This window comes from Myotis lucifugus, unplaced genomic scaffold, assembly GCF_000147115.1.
Source record: "Myotis lucifugus unplaced genomic scaffold, Myoluc2.0 scaffold_73, whole genome shotgun sequence".
NCBI lineage: Eukaryota > Metazoa > Chordata > Mammalia > Chiroptera > Vespertilionidae > Myotis > Myotis lucifugus.
Window position 1 is genome coordinate 1,696,787 of NW_005871121.1, and position 16,420 is coordinate 1,713,206.

Genomic DNA, 16,420 nt, shown 5'->3' on the forward strand with positions numbered 1-16,420 from the left:
CTACCCATCACAATACATATCCATTTGAATAGAATGCTAATGGTTCTTTTTTTAAAAATGAGAATATATATATATATATATATATATATATATATATATAAAATAGTGCTAGAATTATGTATAACATCATTAATATTGGTTGCCTGAAGGGAAGAGGGATGATATAGAAGTGAATTTTCCTTGAATTTTCTTTTGTACCTTGAAATTAGCCTCATGTAAATTGTTATCATACAAAACCTACACGTTTTTACAGAATAAAATCAAACCTCTTTTGCAAAATATAAAATGAGGATGCATGAAGATTGATTTCATTTCAGTCGGGGACTGTGACCCCTATATAGCTCATCCATATCAGCACATAAAGAGCTCACTCAGTTATTTAAAAATGTTTTTCACAACTGCTTCATATTCCACCATATCATTTGACTATCATTATATGTATTGAAGGCTAGTGAAATCTTTGCTTCTGCTCTTCAGCACAGAACTACAGTGCACATTCTTGCAAATGTGCCAGTTCTCATAATATCAGAAAATACATGGGACACATCTTAAGAAATGGAGTTAATCAATCAATGGGAATGTGCCTTTTATATTTTGACTAATATTTCTGAAATAGACTCTCTAGGAGTTGTGTCCATTTATATTCTATGTCTGAAAGTCCTGTTTCTATATACTTGTGCTAATATGTACGGTATTAATATTACCTTTAGCTTCTTGGTAGCAGATAAATTGAATCCTTGCTTGAGTTCACATAACCCCTTGGGGTGAGTGAAATTTAGAATCTTTTCATGTGCTTAAAAATTATTTGTATTTTTTAGTCTGGGAATTTTCTTTCTTGTTTTCCCTTTCTTCCTCCCTCCCCCACAACCCTTCCTTCGTCCCTCCCTTGTTTCTCCCTCCCTATCCATCTCCTTTCTTCCAACTGTTTGCCCATGTTTTTGTTTTTGTTTTTTTCTGTTAGATTGATGGACTCTTTCTTATTGATATGGCAATGCTCTTTATCTCTGAAAGAAACAAATTATTTTTGGGGAGGGCTTTGCTTTTAGCTTTGTTAAGCAGATTTTTAATTTTTTTCAACATTTTATTTTAGGTTTTAGATTTTGGGTGGTTGGTTTTACTTCACCACTATAATTTTTTATACTTTCATAAATTATTTCGTGTTTTTATGATTTCAACATTTATATCTTTGATCCATTTTCTTATGCTGCAAGCTACACAAAATTTACTTTTATTTTTTCCAGAATGCTACACAGTTGTTCTAAAACCACTTATTAAATTTTTACATCTGTTTTTAATATGCTTTTGAAAAAAATAATTTCCTTTAAAACCAAAATTTTCAAGTTTAAGAATGGACATTTATTGTATATGCCTATTAATATTTAGCCTCAATACATTTATTGTATTACTGTTTACTAAGCCCTTAGAAAGGACTAATATTTTCAGTGTTTTTATGAATAGACAGATAATTTAATATGTCTTGGCAAGAGCTGTGGTAGACCACAACTGGGTGGACTGTCCATCTAACACCAATTTATCCTGTGCCCATATCTGTCCTGCAGATCTTTCCTTGGGAAACCATTCCTCTTCTGTCTGACTGTGCTACTGGCCCTCATGGTATCTGACCACTCCACACAGAGTTGAAAATACGATTTAGCTTGTCCAGTCATTGAGGCTATTTCATCCCCTGGCAAGCTCTTCCTGGACCCGCTCTCAGTCTGAGCTACCATAAGAATAGAACCCAAGCATTTAAATTCTAGAACCCAGCTTTCTTTTCCCTGTGGCTTCTTCCTGTTGTATGATTAGAGCCAGAGAAGGGGGAGAAGAACCTCTGTCCCATAATTCTGTTCCTTTCCTTCTCTTGATTGAGGTTGATGATTCATCCTAAAAAGCTTGATCAACCAACATAAAGAAACCTTAGCTTTTGGAGAATATAACCTTAATCATCTAGTTTTGAGAAGCACAATATGTTCCTCCCTGTTGCATTATTTTATTACTTCCTGATATATTTTCTACCTCCAGGAATGGGCAGCCTCTCTCTAAAGTAACAAAAAAACAAAATACAAGGTGCATTATCCACAGTTTAAAATATGGCCACACCCATTTGTTTTAAGACCTTTTCTCCTCCCTGTTAACTAAGCCAATTAGTTAACTTTGCATCCTATGGACATAGTACAAGTATAGAGAAGATGCTTAGTAAATGTTTACTTACCAAATCAATGGCTGCATAAGTCGTCCCTAGTTAGAATTCTCTCCCCTGGGAGAAGCTCCCAGAGGTGACTCCCTGCCTTTTGCTTAGCTAATTTTCATACCTTTTTTTCTGTTAATAGTGCACCCTGGGAGTTTTTTTCCCCTGCATGGCCATTTTATTTTTCTCTCCATGGGTGGATTTATTGGAAGGAAATGGGAAAAGGGGAGGGAAGAAAGGGATGAGAGAGGGACGAAGGGAAGAGTTCTTAGCTATGTTGAATCTTGATTCATGACTTTGCCTCCATTCATGGTTGGTATTCCAGAACTTTCCTCGAATGCCTTTGTTTTTCTCCAGTTCCATGTAGTGATGGCTCAATATGTTTAGGTACAAAATGTGATGAGGGCTTGGTTTTCACTCTGTGCCCCTTCATAATTTGACCTTATTTATCTCTGGCGCCCGAACAGGGACCCCTAGGTAAGCGCCCTGCACTCGGGACGGATAGGACTCCACCGTAGGAAGAGGGTGGATAGTCTTTGCCGACTCCATCCACACCTTTGGGAACCCTGGAACAGGATTCCCCTAGGTAAGCCCCTCCTATTGAGAACCCCCACACTCGGGACGGATAGGACTCCACCAGGGTGCTACAGACCCCCCTATAGAGGATAAGTAGGGTAAGAAGGTGGATAGTACAGAACTTAGATTGAGAAGATGTGCCATACTGAGTCCAAAGAAAGAAGACTCTGTATTGATCTTTAGATTAAGAAGATGTGCCATACTGAGTCTAAAGAAAAAAGACTCTGTATTGATCTTTTAACACATATGCTTGCTAGCAGAGGAGTTAAGGTTACTCCCAGTCAGACGGAATGTTTTATACAAGAAGAATGTCCATGCTTTTCTGAGGAAGGAAAGGTGCCGGAAAGGTAAATGTAGAGGCATGGGAGAAGGTAGGCCCAAGGAGCCTTATCCTTAACCCCACTGCAGCCTTTCCACCCCGGAAAAGTGCAGGATTGGCAAGCTCTCCCTGGGGTGATAGATCAGGACTCAGGTAATAGCGGAAAGCGCCAATCCTACTCTTAAAATGGATACAAGAGAGCACTTGGGGTTTTTCTTTTTAATGCCTGCCTTGGATTGAGTAAATGCATTACGTTCGTCACCACAATGGACCCAGAGAAGCTCCTTGTCTCATCGTTCTAAAGACTTAGAGTTGCCCCGATGACAGAAAAGCAGAAAAAAGAAGCAAAGGAAGGCTATGCAAGGGACTGAGGTGCCAACATGGGGTCAGCTGAAGAAGTTAACAACTGAGGCCCAACAGATGGTAGAAAAGCAAGAAGTGGAAGCTACTCTCTCAGCCAAGTCCGAGGACTCTGAGTAAATCAGCTCCTCATCAGCTCCTCATCAGCTCCTCATCAGATCCTCATCAGATCCTAACCAGAACCTAGCCAGAGAACATGGCAAAAGATCCTGGACAGAACCTGGCTACAGAACTTCACTGGAGAACCTAGACAGAACATGGCAAAAGAACCTGGATAGAACCTGGCTAAAGAACCTGGTGACTGAACCTGGCTGGAGAACCTGGAGAACATGGCTGGAGAACCTAGCGAGAGAACATGGCACCAGAACTTGGTTGGAGATCCTGACCAGAACTTCGCTGGAGATCCTGGAGGGAGAACCTCGCTATGCTGATGAACTGAAACCAGTTTCCATGTCATTCCTTCTTCGCCTACTCCGTCCACACCTTTGGGGATCCCTGCACCCGTTGGGGTTGGACCCCAGCATCTAGGAAAGGTGCCCAAGTACTACGCGTCCGAGGTCGTGGGGCTGACGACCAGCAGATGCATCGACTGGATGGGAGGTGTGGGCTACACCAGGAACTGCCCGGTGGAAAAGTACTTCCGAGACGCCAAGATCGGTACAATATACGAGGGCGCGTCCAACATCCAGCTGAACACCATCGGGAAGCACCTCGACGCGGCGTACTGACCCCGGGGCCCGCTGGGCCATGTGAACCCCGAAGCTCTGTGACCTGGGGAGCATCACCCGGCAGCGCAGTGATTGATGGAAGTTGTGGTCGTGGGTCTCGGGTCGCCATCTCTGTTTTCTTCCAGTTCGGCCCAGGGGGGGCACCGGAAGCCGCTTCCACATCTGGGGAGAAATGCTCTCCTGCCTCCTCAGAACTTTCTAAAGGTCTGAGGCCTCGTCCCGCTGCAGTGCAGAGGGGTCTCCCCACGCTGGGTGCTGGGGACCCGGGCGTTGTCTGTTCCCACGAGACCTCCTTTGTGGCTTTCGTCAGACGTGTCTGTTAGACTTGGCAAGTCTCCCAGATTGAGTCCACCCTAAGCTGCTAAATGAGGTAGAAACAGACAAATACTTTCTGTAGAAAAATCTAAGAGTTCTAGTTGTGAAACCTGAGAATGGGAGGAAGGTAAGTCGTAAACGTGAAGAAAACGCTATTTTACCAAAATAAAGCGAAGATGTCGCGAAAAAAAAAATGGCAAAAGATCCTGGACAGAACCTGGCTACAGAACTTGGCTGGAGAACCTAGACAGAACATGGCAGGAGAACCTGGATAGAACCTGGCTGGAGAACCTAGACAGAACATGGTGAGAGAACCTACACAGAACCTGGCTGAGGAACCCAACTATGATGATCAACTGAATGCAGCCTCCGTGTCCTTCATTCTTCTCCGACTCCGTCCACACCTTTGGGGACCCCTGGACCCGTTGGGGTTGGACCCCAGCAATTTATTGAGTCCCAGGCACCATGCTCGGCCTGATTCCTGCTGATGGTACAGAGTGAAAGAACAGATCATGTAGTAGTTTTCAGACACAGATTCCTTAAATTTGCATTCAGGAGTGAAAACATCTGAGCTGCAGAGAGAGCCTTCACCCTTTGTGGCCACATAGAGGCTGGCCTTCACCCCTTGGATGGCCACACACACACACACACACACACACACACTGAGAGTGAGAGAGAGAGAGAAAGAGAGAGAGGAATTAGATTGAAGAAGTTGAGTAGATGTTAGTGTACTTGGTCCCCTCAAAGGTACCATCTGGGTGCATCTGCAGGAAACATCCCTGCTGGCTGAATAAACGTGTCACAATTCCCTCCAGCTGGGGTTCACTTGGGCTGTTGCTGGTCCTCGGGCTTCTTCCACAGAGACCTTGCAACACCTGCACTCCTTTCTTCCAAGAAAGCTTAGCATCTTCAGGAGAAGCTTCTGTGTGGGGTTGGTCAAGTCCCCGCCCACATCCGTTAATTGTCCAACCAAAAGGCGGCCTGTGCTGAAAAGCAGGCTCCAGACCCTATGGTGGGCACGTAGGTGGCTAGCACTTCACACCCCCACGTGCAGAACCCTGGATGCAGGACAGGAGCCCAACAGGCTGATGGCCACACAGGCAGGGGAGGGGGAAGTGAGGCTGGGCCTGGGCAGTCCCCCTGGGGAACCACAGGCACTGCCACATCCCTGTGGGATGTGACACTTTGGGACTTTTTCCAGAGGCAGCTGGTCTGCAGGCGGGAGGGAGGAAGACTGGGTGGGTGTTCCTTTCCAGGTGCTGCCCCACTCCTGGGGGCGGGGCGGGGGAGGGGGAGGTAGGGGAGGGGGTCGCACAGGCCCTGGCCTTCTAGGCTCTTGACTCAGGGCACCCCTTCTGCTCCTGCTGTCAGCTGGGGCGGTGGATGCTGGGTGAGGAGGGTGACTGAGCGTGAGAATCCTGCTCAAAGGACATGCCTGCAGGAAGGTTAGTTCCTTCTAACCATGGCCTCTCTCCGTCTGCTGCTCAGGCACCAGTGCCTCTCCGAAACGGAAGGGAAGGGAAGGGAAACCAGTCTAACATTTTTTTATTTCCCAGAACTTTATTCAAGAAAATGACCTAATGTCTCCTCAAAAAAATAACCTTTTCAATCTCATTTGGGAGTCTTCTGTTGCCCAGACGACTGGTTGTCAGCCACCTAGAGTAAACAAAACGTGGTCCTAAGCCTTTGGCCCTGGCTACTCCTTAGTGGTAAGAAAAATAGTTTTCGTTTATACCCCTTGTGTACTAAATAGCGACAGGACAACTGGAAGCCTAGCCTGGGGGCCTGTGCCCTGGGTAAGTAATGCATGGCCTGGATGGCTCCCTTCAGCAGTATTTGTGCACATGGGCATTTAAGGGATGAGACCTGGATTCCTCCCAGACAGCAGAGGTCTGTAGCTAAACAGGCAGCTTTTTCAGTGTCCTGAGCCCACGTAGTCTGTGATGGGCCCTGAACTATGCATTTCAGGAAGGCTCGCATGTGCTTCTGATGTATATGCCTGGTTGCATCTTACTCCTGAGTACTGAGTACCACCAATCAAACAGTTCTGACTTAGAGCATTAGCTTAGCCTCCAATAAGTTTTCTATCCAGATGCAAGTCATTTAACACTGCCCCCCCCATCTTCATTGATAAATTGCAGAAACTATTGTCTTTTTCCCAAATGTTAGTGAAGATCACATGATGTTATGATTATGCATCCACAGTGCATAGCACATGGGCATTAAATAACTGCAATTATTATTATGATGTAGCTAAGCAGTGGGTCTCTGTTCCCAGGGAATAGATGAAATATGTACCATTTGTTATGGTAATGAACAGGAATAAACATCTTTTAGAAAAAGGTCGGGCTGACTTTGAAATATTTTATATTGGACAAGCTCATTTGGTCAAAAGATGGTCTTAGAATGAAATTCAATAAAATAGAGGCTAAGTCCATGGAAAGAGCTATCACGGAACCCAATGAAAATTCAATTTAATTCTTTAACTAACCTTATAAATAAGTGTTGAAGTTGCCTTTCTCCATTTAAAGTGCTTTCAGGTAAGACAAACAGCTCAAGTCTCTTTATTTTCCTCTAGTCACCCTTAAATGAACACCTTAGTTATTTCTGACACCTCTAATCCAACCTGGAGTCCTCCACGCATTCTACAGCTACTATTTATTTTCTTCAGTGTCTAATAGTTCCTGTCCTCCTAAAAGATGAATTCGGAAGTCCCTTCCAGATTGCTTCAGGTGGGGGGATGTACTTCCAAACCCATCATGATACCAAGCAGTAGACCCAGTGCTTTCATTCATGAAAGGGAGATGGACTGGAGGAAAAGTTGCCTCACTATTTTCCAGCTACACAGTCAAGCAACAATCGTGGGATCCATAGCTGGCGACGAATTGCAAAATCCTGGGCTGCATTTCACGGTGTGACACTGGAAACACAGGAGGAGTAACTTCAAGGGGGATTTGACTTAGAAATCTCTTAAAGCCATAAGCCAGGAATGCCTAGTCTCCTCCCTCTAACACAGCGGTTCTCAACCTGTGGGTCGCGACCCCTGTGGCAGTGGAACAACCCTTTCACAGGGGTCGCCCAAGACTATGCTGCATATCAGATATTTACATTATGATTCATAACAGTAGCAACATTACAGTTATGAAGTAGCAACAAAAAGAATTTTATGGTTGGGTCACAACATGAGGAACTGTATTTAAAGGGCCAGAAGGTTGAGAACCACTGAGCCTGTACCAAATTCTTTTTGAAGAATCATGACTTTTGTTTCTATTTTAAAAATTGGATGAATACATATTTTAATTTTAAACTAACTCAATAGTTACCTAGAACACACAAATCATATACTGTCTATGGCAACATGATATTTAATGTTTTCATTGTTATTTCTTATTTTTATAACTTAAATCAACGTGCCACATCACATGAATGCTGCTTACCATGTTAAATGTATTCAATCTTTTAATAAGTATTTGAGCTCCCCTGTGAGTCAGACAATCTTTTCTAGGCTCTGATAAATTCAATAATAAACAAAAACATAAAAACTGCTGTCCGGATGGAGCTTATATTCTAATTGGGGCTCTGACACTATAATAATAAGATCTAAAGGGGAAAATGCATTGAAGGAGGAAGACAAGAACTATAGAGCCTGGGAGGAGGGGCAGGGATACAGTAACAGTTACTATCCAGTAATTGAATTGAATCTTTATTTAAAAGATCAAGCCCACAAGTATATTGGGTTTTGAGCTCAATTTGCTTGCAGGTTTTCTTCTCAATAAACCAATTATGTATATTTTGTTGTAATTTGATTTCGTGTCGCCTCTCTAAAAATGTGTCTGCAATATATGATGATGGCTTAGGAACTGTCTTTTAATGAAATTAACTTGTGCTTGCTCTGGATCATACCTGTCTTCTCATCTTTTTCATTAAGGTACCTAAACCAAAGGAGAAAATACTTCTTAAGGCTAATGGGTTTCTTTAATTCACAATATAACTGTCGAGACATTAGGCTAAGCTATGGTGGGTAAGGCCATGAACAACCTCCTGGCGTAGCTGGGAAGACAAGCTGGGCGACAGTGCAGTCTGATGAGAACCATAATAGAGAGCAGCACATAGTTCCATTCAAGTAGAAAGGTAGGAGTGACTTAACAGAGACAACCAGGGAACTCATGCTTCAGAGGAAAAGGGGAATCTAAACTCTAGACTGATGACTGCTAGTCCAGGCTCAATCAGAGGAGCACATTCTACTACATGCCACCTGCAAAGTGCCCGTATAAGAAAGGTCCAGACCTGTAGAGAATTTTTATGAATTTATTGAGCCAAACTGAAGACATGCTGGGATGTAAGATCTGAAATGCTCCCGAGATCTGAAATGCTCCCAAGAAAGAGTCCTGCAGTCTCTTTTATGCATTGAAAGTTAAGAAGGGAAGGGAAGGAACATTGCATGGAGGTGGGAAAAAGCGAAGGGGATTGAATGATAGGATAGTTAACAAGATCCTGTGCTCTTTTGAGGGTGGTGATTATTTCAACGGTGTATTAACCTAGGTGCCCAGAAACAATGTTCAGCTTGCATAAGGCACATATAAACCTTTTACGGAAAAGTTATATGCTTTGGGTGTGACTATCCAGCAAGACCTGTTGACTTGCCCAGCTAGGAATTAATGATCAGATCACCCTGTGAGGTTACTTGACATAGGATGCCCCTTTTTTTGTCCATAGTAGGCATGAAGCAGTTAGTTTGATGGAGGTGATACCATGGTAATTAACCTAGTTATTAATTAACAGGAAAGAAGAAAAGGGAAGGTCAAATATGATAGTCATTTGATTTTTTTACAGAGAGGAAGGGAGAGGGATAGAAACATCAATGAGAGAGAAACATCAATCAGCTGCCTCCTGCATACCCCCTACTGGGGATGTGCCCACAACCAAGGTACATGCCCTTGACTGGAATGGAACCTAAGACTCTTCAGTACACAGATGTATGCTCTATCCACTGAGCCAAACAAACCATTTAGGGCCTCAATTGTACTTTTAATGAAACATTCCGGTATCCTACTAGCCTGGAAGCTTCTGGGACATATGGTAGGACCAGTGGACTGTCTTCTCCTTTGCCAATTGTTGGACCCCCACCTCAAAATTAGGTAGGCCCCTTGGTCCAAGACAATTTTTTGTAGGATCACATGTCCATCAGACACTGTAAGACCTGGGATAGTGATAATGGCTGAAGCACTGAGGGCAGAGAAGATAAACCCCTTGCATCACTTCAGATTTGATTTTGGCCCACATTAAATTTAATCTGTCCTGAGAGTGACACTCTAACTTGGTGGTCACTCACAAATTCTGAAAGAAAAGAAGAAAAAGACAAAGAAAGAATGACTCCCCCCAAGAATCTGTGATAGGGTAAGGTATTATATGGGCATTTGTACCTTCTCCTGAGGAATTGCTATGTATCATCTTTCTTCTCTATCAATCATTATAGGTTCCTCTCATTTTTCATCAGTTCTCAGATATTTATCCCTGAGGAGTCTGGGGCCTTGATTAGCATGCCCCTGGGTGAGCTGTTGCTGAGGTTGGCCAATTATAGTTATCACCAGGTATAAAAGCACCAAGAAGGGAACCAGTCCCTGGCTTCTATACTCCACACAGCTTTCATTATGTAGCAGCAAATCTACCTCCTCATGAACAGGGTCAATCACTACTATCAGAAGTTCCGTTCTACTTCTTCTGGTTTGGCATCATAAGCCCACATTAATCATCATACTCTATCATTAAGGTGAATTTTGATCTCTCTGCTCCTTCTCATTATGGTATGACTTTATAGTTTAACAATGAGAGGATACTTTTATTTCCTTTATTTCTAGCTTGTAAGACGTGCCCTGCTATTACCCCTACATGAAGACCACAGTTCAATATCACTGTAGGTTAGTATGTGTGAGGATTAGATTAGTAGTATTAGCATCAGATTAATGGAGATAATTCTGGAGAAAGAATTACAGATCAACTTGTGCAGTAGTTTAGAGTTGAAATACTTCTAAGTGATAGAGAGTTAGGTCTGGACATGTGAATTTGAAAGCTAGTTAAAATGGCTTGGAAGGTTGAGACTGGGGGGAGTGGTCAAGAGAATGTCAGTGGTCCAACTGAAGGCCTGAAGAGGGCAATGGCGATTGAACAAAAAGATGTAGAGCAAATCTGAGAAATATATTCCAGGAAAAATATCCCACTTTGGTAGTTATCGGGTATGGGGACTAAGAAGGTGGTAGAGTTTGTACTGAATCCAGCTTCCTCTCTGGGGTTATATACTGCCCGGCTTAATCTCAGCTTCTGCTACTGGTCACTCAGTAGCATCAAGACTCAGAGAAGTACCGGGATGCGAAATAAATGAGAAATTTGGCTTTATAAAGCAGGACATGGAAAAATGTTAAAGGAAAATCTTTGTTGAGATGCGAAGATAAAATAAAGAAAATGACCCCAAAAAGGTGTCAAAGTCACACATATTTTTAAGATTTTAGGGTTTTATGGCTTTTGAATACATTCTCCACATCTTAGGTATAAAAGTCCTAGAGATTGCTGGGAAAGGGCATTTTTGAGGATGATTTTTGAAATGTGTTATAAGCTCCACTCCCACCCTTTCCTCCATCACTACTACTAAGGAGGAAAATATATCCTATATGGAGAATTTCATCCCCTCACATCAAGGCTGTTGAGAGGTGCTTCTCTGGGACCACTTGTAAAATTTGATAGGTGACTCCTGAAAGTGGAGGTGGTAGACCCAATAGACCGTTTTCTTATTCTTAACTAGAGGTCTGGTGCACGAATTCGTGTACCTGTGGGGATTGTGCTGAAACCAGCTCTCTGACATCCCCCGAGGGGTTCCGGATTGTGAGAGGGCACACACCAGGCCAAGAGACCCCACCAGTGCACAATCAGGGCTGGGGAGGGACTGGGGGGGGCTCCAGAACATGTCTAGCCCACCTCGTGCAGTCCCCATCGGCCGGACCCCAGCAGCAAGCTAACCTACCTGTGGGAGTGTCTACCCCCTGGTGGTCAGTGTGCATCATAGTGACTGGTCAAACGGTTGAATAAATGGTCGAACACTTAGCATATTAGGCTTTTATTATATAGGATGTGTGTGTGTGTGTGTGTGTGTGTATAACATACTACATATAAAATATATGCAAAAGTTGAAGGATAAGTTAGCTAACTGCAACCAACAGGACAAAGGAGAAATTGCTGAGTTAAGGATGAGTCATCATCCCACTCCCAAGATTTGTCAGGACAGAGAATTTGAGTGTTACCTGTGGGCAATATGGGGACCACATGGAACAGAGAGTCAGTGTGAGGCTGCCTTGAGACATATCCTTATATTTGAGAGGCCCGTGAGACTTTGTATTTAGATTAATGGGGGCAGATGAAATTAAGTGCATAAATTAAGTGTATGAATTTGGCATAAAATCAAAATAGGTGAAATCATGAAGAATCTGCAAATAAAATATTAGAGAGTACTGACAATGAAATGTCAGCATTTAGCTAGGGTTTGGAGGACAACAAAGATCGCACTCTAGGGCAGGGGTGGGAAACCATTTTTCTGCCAACGGCTGTTTGGATATTTAGAACATCATTTGCGGGCCATATAAAATTATCAACTTAAAGATTAGCCTGTTATATTTGGTCAAACATTTAACTCACCTCTAATGCCTTGGCAGGGCCAGACCAAATGATTTCCATGGGCCAGTCGTTCCCCACCCTTGCTCTAGGGCAGTGGTTCTCAACCTTCTGGGCCTTTAAATACAGTTCCTCATGTTGTAACCCAACCATAAAATTATTTTCCTTGCTACTTCATAACTGTAATGTTGCTACTGTTATGAATCATAATGTAAATATCTGATATGCAGGATGGTCTTAGGCAACCCCTGTGAAAGGGTCGTTTGACCGCCAAAGGGGTCGAGACCCACAGGTTGAGAACCGCTGATCTAGGGGGACACATTAACAATGATGTGTAGTTGCTACTCCCACTTATTTATTATTCTCTGCTGGGCCCACTCCAATCAGGCTTTCTCTTCACTACTTCCCTGAGAGTGCACTAATGGAGGCCATTACTGTGTGTGCTAATGAAGGTTACTGGTAATCTGGTCATTTGCCTTTTCTTATTTGAACTTTCATTGGCCTTCAACATGCCTGCTGGCTTCTGTTCTTCTCTTGGCTTCTGAGATCCCACATTCTTCTGTATCTTTCTCCTACCTCACCGGCTTCTTTGTAGGCCTCACCTCCTGTGTTTCAACTGTAAATGTAGAAATGTACCCAGGATTTGGTCTTGACCACTTTCCATTTCTGTTTGCAGGCATACCTCAGAGATATTGTGGGTTCAGTTCCAGAACCTTGTAATAAAGCAAGTTATAATTTTTTGGCTGATGGAGGTATATCAAAATAAAATGTGTTATACTTGTACTCTTTATTCTTAGAGATAATATTGTGTAGTATCTTGGGTCTAGGATATAAATTATGTGCTAATGATTTATAAACTGCATTTCTAACAGACAGCTATGAAATTACTAACGTGATAAAGCTAGCTGGGTGGCTAATAGGCATCTCAATATACAAAACAGAATTTTGATTTGTTTGTGCTCCATCTGCCACCCACAATATCTTTTCCCCAAGACTCCTCTGTCTTAGTCAACATCCAGACAATATCCACCCAGTTCCTCAAGCCAAAGTCCAGGAGTAATTTTGAATGCACTCTCCCACATTATGTCATCTGATAGATCATATGTTAAGTCCTCAGGTTTTTATATCTGAAATATATCCTAAATTCTGCTTCTACTCACCATCCCACGTGCTATTTTCCTTGTCCAAAAAACCTCCACACTATCTTGCATGATGACTTCCGTAGCCTTATCCATGATTGAATGGCTTCCATTAGCACTTCCCAACACTCACAATACAACACACACAGCCTATGAGTCATCAGATCATATGGACCTTTTCGGACCCTTCAGGCAGGAGTGGCTGCCCAGTTTGATTTCTCAGTATAGACACTGAATTTTCTTTTTGAATATTAGCATCTTTTCTTTTGCTTATTTATTCTCTCCACCCACAGTAACCTATAAAAAATGAGTGATATGTGTCCCCAGCGTCTAGAACAATGTCTGAATCATAGTAAATACCCAGTAAATGCATCTTGAGCAGATGAAAGAATAGTAGGGATGAAACATAGTTTGTAGAGGATTAATGGTTATGTCACAAATATCGATTAATATTTCAAGACTTTGTACTTGAAGAAAAAAATAATAAAGTAGAAATTTAAAGAGGAGATAAGCTAAGAAAGGCTTTGTTTGCAAGACTGGGAAAGAACTGGATGCATGTAAAGTTTATAGGGAAGAAACCAATGAAGCAGGAAATTAAATATAATAAAAAGATAAAGTATGAGACATGATCCTAAAATAATCAGGAACTGTTGGATCAGAGCTGCCGATTCTTATTGGAGGATTAGCCTTAGAAATTGGAAAACAGAAGATCCTGTTTTCCTTCCTCTCTCTCTTCCTTGTATTTTCTCCTCTCCCCTTTTATTCATCTCTCCCTTTTTATTCTTTTATTTCCTCCTGCTACAATTTCTATTTGAGTGCTTCTATAGTAACAGGTGCTGTGAAATAGATAGGGAATTTAAGTAGAATAAAAACAAAAAGCATGCCTGGTCAATGTTTCTCAGTGGTTGAGCATCTACCTATGAACCAGGAGGTCTCAGTTTGATTCCCAGTCAGGGCATTTGCCCAGGTTGCAGGCTTGACCCCCAGTAAGGGGCGTGCAGGAGGCAGCCGATTAATGATTCTTTCTCATCAGTGATGTTTCTATTTCTCCCTCTCCCTTCCTTTCTCTGAAATCAATAAAAATATATTTTAAAAGTGAGATCTGATACCATCAAGGTGCCAAGGAAATTAGCAGCAGCATCCCTAATGGGTTTATCACAGCTACTCTATTAGTCACAGATAAGAAAACAAACTCTGGTCTACTTAAATGGAACATGAGTGTGGGAATTAGGGGCATACCTCACAGAAACTACAGGAAGCCAGAGACAGGCTATGGCAAGAGCCAAGCCAGGCCGAGCCGAGACAGCGGGACGTCCCGAGGGCTGGTTGTACAGCTGGAGCTGGCATCACCGCTAGTTATCCTGTTGTTGCTGGACTCTAGTCCTCTGAACCCTTGTCACCACACCACTGGGGACTTTCCATTCCACTGCAGTGGCCATAAAAAAGGCTTCATTGACCCTTTCTTTTGATTCAAACCCTCAGAATGAGACAGACTCACCTGACTGGTCATGCTCAGGTCACAGAAGACCTGAGGGGACAGGAATGTGTAACCCAGCTGTGGTTTCTGGAAGGGGCCGTGGATCTGCTTCTTTTCTTTCTTAGGATTCCCACACACGTGAGGATGAAACATGACCGTACCCTTTTATGTAATGATGTTTACTTTGAATTTATATTAGTTCACACAAACACTCCACCTTGCTTCAAACCCTCAGAATGAGGTCCAGTTTAAGAACCCATTGTGCTCAGGTCACAGAAGACCTGAGGGGACAGGAATGTCTAACCTCTGTCCAGTTTCTGGAAGGGGCCGTGGATCTGCTTCTTTTCTTTCTTAGGATTCCCACACACGTGAGGATGAAACATGGCCATCCCCAAAGTCTAATACTCACTAGAGGCAATTCCAGAGGATGGCGTGGAGGTGGAAGTGATTCTGCTCCCTGGGCTCTGAGGTACACCTCTACCTGGAATCACCCTGTGACTTTGCACCATTCATCCATGTGCTCCAGGCCATGTTCCACTTCCCTGTACAATGTGTCTGTTGCTTCCATGCGTTTGCTAGCCCTTTCCAGCACTAAGAATCTCCAGCTTGCATCTCATATCTGAAGAAATATATCAGGAAACCAAATCATACCCCAGTTTGAGCATTTACACTTATGACCTTTCTTGGAAAGTCCTTAGTGGGTAACATAGACCAGAATATATTCACCCTGTATTATAAAGGTAGGAGAATACAAATGAGAAATGGTAAAGGGCAGACATATTTGCTGGACAAATGAACTGAGACTCAGAGAGACAAGGTGCCAACAGTGCGGTTATGTTTGCACTCCTGAAAAAAGGAGAAAAAATGGCAAGGGAGCCAGAGTTCCCTCTGAACAAACAGTTCAAAAGAAATAGGGCAAAGAACACAATATAAAAGGCAGGGTATGTCAAGTCACAAACATCAGCTGGAAGTAACAGGCTAAATACAATTCAGGTTTCTGCTCCTCAGAGAGAGATGTCTCCATGACTGGTAAGTTCAGGAAAGACTGGCACAAACTTCAGATGACACAGGGCTCATCTTTGTGACATTGTCATCCAAGGTCATGGAGTAAAGCATCAGGGACAGGCACTTAAAGGTCAGATGCTCAGGATGTTCTTAATGTTTGGAAAGCAGAAGAAGAAATGCACTAGAATTATTTTTAGGTCTTTGGTGGTTTAATAAATGCACTAGAGAAAAAAAATAAGTTAAACCTGAAAGGCAGAGGATATTATTAAAAATTGTATTCATTCATCATCTTCTGAGAATGTAATTACTCATTCTGGCCAATAGACAAGTTAAATAAATTCAAATTGCAACACTGAATTTATTTGAAATCTTATTGCTATTTCCCAGTATAATAGACGTTGATATCTAGGGGGGAATCTTTTTCTCCTTACACTAATTATTTGGGCTAAGGTGTTCAGTTTAGGAATTGATGAGCAGTTAGAGAGAAAATCAGTTAATGATGCACCAAGAGATAATCTTTTAGAGAAGCACCTACAACCTCATATTCTTACAAAATTCTTTTATTTATAACTTGACAAGACTGCTTTCCTTTATATATAAATAATACAAAATCTTATTAAAATCAAAGAGATAGGCATGTTAGGTAGTGTGCATTTT

The 16,420-nt window shown here is 42.4% G+C and overlaps 1 pseudogene; it reads right to left on the reverse strand.

Moving 5' to 3' along the window:
* Positions 1 to 2,457: 2,457 nt before the first annotated feature.
* LOC102428593 lies at positions 2,458 to 14,911 on the reverse strand (annotated as a pseudogene).
* Positions 14,912 to 16,420: the final 1,509 nt, after the last annotated feature.